This window comes from Lolium rigidum, chromosome 4 (genome assembly GCF_022539505.1).
Source record: "Lolium rigidum isolate FL_2022 chromosome 4, APGP_CSIRO_Lrig_0.1, whole genome shotgun sequence".
NCBI classification, from domain to species: Eukaryota; Viridiplantae; Streptophyta; class Magnoliopsida; order Poales; family Poaceae; genus Lolium; species Lolium rigidum.
This window is the reverse complement of record NC_061511.1, coordinates 31,292,737-31,298,736: the sequence shown is the minus strand read 5'-3', so window position 1 is coordinate 31,298,736 and position 6,000 is coordinate 31,292,737.

The window sequence follows — 6,000 nt, the reverse complement described above, 5'->3', positions numbered from 1 at the left end:
CCTCTCCTCTCGAAGATTTCACCTCGACCTTAGTGATCTATTGGTAGTGGAACAATCTTCTTACTAGTAACTATGCACTTGTCCACTTTCTCTATTGCATGTACTACTCGGGATGGCTGCACACTCTCCTCCATGTATGGTACCACGAAACCACTACGAAGAAAAGTTTTGTAATCTTCCCAAGTTTCAGCAAATTCACCTCTCGTCCACCGCATCTTCCCAACAACGTTCTAATGCCTCGTCCACACGCCGTATAGCAAGGTAAAATGCATAAGAACTGTTGAACTTCCTCTTGTATGTGCGACATCGAGCAAAACGCAATTCCATGTTCCTTTCCCAATCTTCATACTCCTGAACTGTCGCAAGACGGTGTAGATACCAACGAAGACTGGACGGTGGACGCTGCTCTCCCTTCAAGCAATCCAGATAGTCATTGACACACATAACTAGACTTCTTCGAAAGAGTACACTTCATGCACAGAACATCGCCCGGAAACTCACCAACATCAACAGCATCAATAGCCGAAAGCGTCGGAGAAAATACCGCAACAACACTGGTTTTCGTCGCCGAAGAAACAGACATAGCAGCAGGCTTCCCGGCCCAGGGCCCGGTTGGACCGGCCTGTGGACCGGCCTGTCCGGTCTGTGGCCCGGTTGACCGGCCGCCAACCGGATGCATCGTACCGGAACCAAACCGGACGAAATTTTGCGAACTTCCCGGTCTGCCGCCCGGCTGACCGGCCCCCACGCCGGGCTGCCCGGTCCGTGGTCCCGGTTGATCGGATTTCTGACCGGATTTTTCCTGGTCGCGAAATTTCGTCTTCTTCCCGATGCCTGGTCGCGATTTTTCGCGATTTTGACCTCTGAAACAGCCATGGATGACCTCCAAACTGCCCCAAACAACTCCAAACTTCCTCCAATCAACCTCCGTCGACCGAGAGCCAAACTCCTCCGATCTTAGAGCCAATCTTCTCCGCAGCAAACCGATCAAAGAGATCGATCAACAACACCTCGCCGTGAGCAACCCAGAAAACTGATACCACATGATACGGTGGATCCAAGCCGATCCACCTAGATTGATGCCCGATCTTTCACAGCGAGAACCTGGGGTAGTAATTCCTCCCAACAACGCGATGAACGCAGCCTGGAGAAGAAGGAACGAATCCAGCAAGCAACGGATCGATGAACGATACGCCTCAAACCAAGAGCTAGACAATCCTTGATGAACACAAGAACCTTCGCAGCGGATATAATAGATAACGGCAGCGCCGTACCCCGGAGGGATGATACACGTGATCACACGCAATAGGGAAACCCTAATCTTTTAGACTAAACTTGTTCTGTCTAAACCCTAGCCGTGCCTCCACCTTATATGAGGGATGGAGTGGCCGGCCAGCCCCTAGTGGGCCTCTCTACCTTGGTTTGGACAGGCCCAAACCAAACTGACTCGATTTATTAAAAACCCTAATTGGCCCACATATGACCATTACCTAAACTAAGATAATTAAGCTCGGTGGAGTCCCGAATCCGGGCTCCACATAGGCCTCCATGCCCGTATCATCCTCCCCCCTTCAAGAAGCGTTGTCCCCAACGCGTGAGGGTCTTCTGGAAAAGGTGACGTGATATGAACATGACACGTCCTCGCCGTCTTCAAGTCTTGCTTGCCTTCCACACCACATCCTCCCTCGCGGCCTGCTTGACTTGATACAGCACTTGGCGCATCCTTTCTTCTCCATATGAGCTTGGACTTCGGCGTCAATTCCTTCTTCTTGCGAGGTTTTGATGGACCCCTGGGTCGCTGCACATGACCCTGCACAAGATGTGTAATTCCTGGGCCACATAGATGTCTCACACGTCCATCCTTGCCTCGATGCATCCGCGGTGTCGCGGAAAACTGGACTGCAGTACTCCTAGCACGGTAGTGCCGCTGCCCACTGTCTCCACTGACGCGCTCGCCTACAGCCGGTCTAAGCGCCGGTTGACCTGACGGTTGACCGGCCCGGCCGGTCCTGGAGCCGGTCGGCCGGCCCTGGCACCGGGCTGAAACACGATCAGCAATGGCTTCTCTAACCTGCTCGCCTCCCACTCCTCCCACGCGCATCTGCGCCATATGCACTGAAACACCATCAGCGCACCCATCATCAGTCTGTGTACTGACATCAACACAAACTGGAACTGTAGCACATGCTGCAACATCCACATCAACAATAAGTGGAGCTTCATCCGGCTTGTCACCAACAAGAACTCGGCTTGTCATCTACAGGCTTGGCTGAAACATCACCAACATCAATGCTCGAACATCATGCACCTCTTGCTGCACTTTAGGCTTGTGCAACTTCTCTTTACGCACCACTAACTCCACATCGGACTTCATATGATCATCACCCATAGGCTTCAAAGTCCGCCGTTTGCCACCATGCATAAAAGAATATGTATTTGCTCGCCCAAGCATGTGTCACATTGCGATCATACTGCCAAGGACGCCCAAGTAGCAATCCACACACCTCCAATGGCAACACATCGCAATCTATCTCATCAACATAATCACCAACTGTAAATGGCACACGCACCTTGTGAGTAATCTTCAGCATACCACAGCTATTCAACCACTCAAGATGTTTAGGTTCAGGAAGACGCCATGTAGACAACCCCAATGCTGCCACCATCGCCTTGCTAATGCCATTAGTACAGCCTACCACCATCAATCATCAACTTGCAAGCTTTGCCCTTTACAATGCACTCGAGTCTGAAACAAACTCCACCGCTGAACCTTGTCAACTGTCTTGCAAGCATCATCTTGTACCTTCTTGAGTTGCATATTCAGCCTGCTCAATGGTACATCCTCCTCAACAGTCACAATAGTGCTCTTGGTATCAGAGCCAGGTTTCCTCTCCTCTGAAGATTTCACCTCGACCTTAGTGACTGTTGGTAGTGGAACAATCTTCTTACTAGTAACTATGCACTTGTCCACTTTCTCTATTGCATGTACTACTCGGGATGGCTGCACACTCTCCTCCATGTATGGTACCACGAAACCACTACGAAGAAAAGTTTTGTAATCTTCCCAAGTTTCAGCAAATTCACCTCTCGTCCACCGCATCTTCCCAACAACGTTCTAATGCCTCGTCCACACGCCGTATAGCAAGGTAAAATGCATAAGAACTGTTGAACTTCCTCTTGTATGTGCGACATCGAGCAAAACGCAATTCCATGCTCCTTTCCCAATCTTCATACTCCTGAACTCGTCGCAAGACGGTGTAGATACCAACGAAGATCGGACGGTGGACGCTGCTCTCCCTTCAAGCAATCCAGATAGTCATTGACACACATAACTAGACTTCTTCGAAAGAGTACACTTCATGCCCAGAACATCGCCCGGAAACTCACCAACATCAACAGCATCAATAGCCGAAAGCGTCGGAGAAAATACCGCAGCAACACTGGTTTTCGTCGCCGAAGAAACGAGACATAGCAAGCAAGCTTCCCGGCCCGTGGCCCGGTTGGACCGGCCTGTGGACCGGCCTGTCCGGTCTGTGGCCCGGTTGACCGGCCGCCAACCGGATGCATCGTACCGGAACCAAACCGGACGAAATTTTGCGAACTTCCCGGTCTGCCGCCCGGTTGACCGGCCCCCACGCCGGGCTGCCCGGTCTGTGGCCCGGTTGACCGGATTTCTGACCGGATTTTTCCTGGTCGCGAAATTTCGTCTTCTTCCCGATGCTGGTCGCGATTTTTTGCAATTTTGACCTCCGAAACAGCCATGGATGACCTCCAAACTGCCCCAAACAACTCCAAACTTCCTCCAATCAACCTCCGTCGACCGAGAGCCAAACTCCTCCGATCTTAGAGCCAATCTTCTCCGCAGCAAACCGATCAAAGAGATCGATCAACAACACCTCGCCGTGAGCAACCCGTAAAACCGATACCACATGATACGGTGGATCCAAGCCGATCCACCTAGATTGATGCCCGATCTTTCACAGCGAGAACCTGGGGTAGTAATTCCTCCCAACAACGCGATGAACGCAGCCTGGAGAAGAAGGAACGAATCCAGCAAGCAACGGATCGATGAACGATACGCCTCAAACCAAGAGCTAGACAATCCTTGATGAACACAAGAACCTTCGCAGCGGATATAATAGATAACGGCAGCGCCGTACCCCGGAGGGATGATACACGTGATCACACGCAATAGGGAAACCCTAATCTTTTAGACTAAACTTGTTCCGTCTAAACCCTAGCCGTGCCTCCACCTTATATGAGGGATGGAGTGGCCGGCCAGCCCCTAGTGGGCCTCTCTACCTTGGTTTGGACAGGCCCAAACCAAACTGACTCGATTTATTAAAAACCCTAATTGGCCCACATATGACCATTACCTAAACTAAGATAATTAAGCCGGTGGAGTCCCGAATCTGGGCTCCACATAGGCCTCCATGCCCGTATCATCCTCCCCCTTCAAGAAGCGTTGTCCCCAACGCGTGAGGGTCTTCTCGGAAAAGGTGACGTGATATGAACATGACACGTCCTCGCCGTCTTCAAGTCTTGCTTGCCTTCCACACCACATCCTCCCTCGCGGCCTCGCTTGACTTGATACAGCACTTGGCGCCTCCTTTCTTCTCCATATGAGCTTGGACTTCGGCGCCAATTCCTTCTTCTTGCGAGGTTTTGATGGACCCTCGGGTCGCTGCACATGACCCCGCACAAGATGTGTAATTCCTGGGCCACATAGATGTCTCACACGTCCATCCTTGCCTCGATGCATCCGCGGTGTCGCGGAAAACCGGACCTGCAGCATTCTAGCACGGTAGTGCCGCTGCCCACTGTCTCCACTGACGCGCTCGCCTACAGCCGGTCTAAGCGCCGGTTGACCTGACGGTTGACCGGCCCGGCCGGTCCTGGAGCCGGTCGGCCGGCCCTGGCACCGGGCTGAAACACGATCAGCAATGGCTTCTCTAACCTCGCTCGCCTCCCACTCCTCCCACGCGCATCCGCGCCATATGCACCGAAACACCATCAGCCGCACCCATCATCGGTCCGTGTACCGACATCAACACAAACCGGAACCGTAGCACATGCCGCAACATCCACATCAACAATAAGTGGAGCTTCATCCGGCTTGTCACCAACAAGAACCGGCTTGTCATCTACAGAGCTTGGATGAAACATCACCAACATCAATGCTCGGAACATCATGCACCTCTTGCTGCACTTTAGGCTTGTGCAACTTCTCTTTACGCACCACTAACTCCACATCGGACTTCATATGATCATCACCCATAGGCTTCAAAGTCCGCTGTTTGCCACCATGCATAAAAGAATATGTATTTGCTCGCCCAGCATGTGTCACATTGCGATCATACTACCAAGGACGCCCAAGTAGCAATCCACACACCTCCAATGGCAACACATCGCAATCTATCTCATCAACATAATCACCAACTGTAAATGGCACACGCACCTTGTGAGTAATCTTCAGCATACCACAGCTATTCAACCACTCAAGATGTTTAGGTTCAGGAAGACTCCATGTAGACAACCCCAATGCTGCCTCCATCGCCTTGCTAATGCCATTAGTACAACTACCACCATCAATCATCAACTTGCAAGCTTTGCCCTTTACAATGCACTGAGTCTGAAACAAACTCCACCGCTGAACCTTGTCAACTGTCTTGCAAGCATCATCTTGTACCTTCTTGAGTTGCATATTCAGCCCGCTCAATGGTACATCCTCCTCAACAGTCACAATAGTGCTCTTGGTATCGGAGCCGAGTTTCCTCTCCTCTCGAAGATTTCACCTCGACCTTAGTGACTGTTGGTAGTGGAACAATCTTCTTACTAGTAACTATGCACTTGTCCACTTTCTCTATTGCATGTACAACTCGGGATGGCTGCACACTCTCCTCCATGTATGGTACCATGAAACCACTACGAAGAAAAGTTTTGTAATCTTCCCAAGTTTCAGCAAATTCACCTCTGTCCACCTCATCTTCCCAACAACGT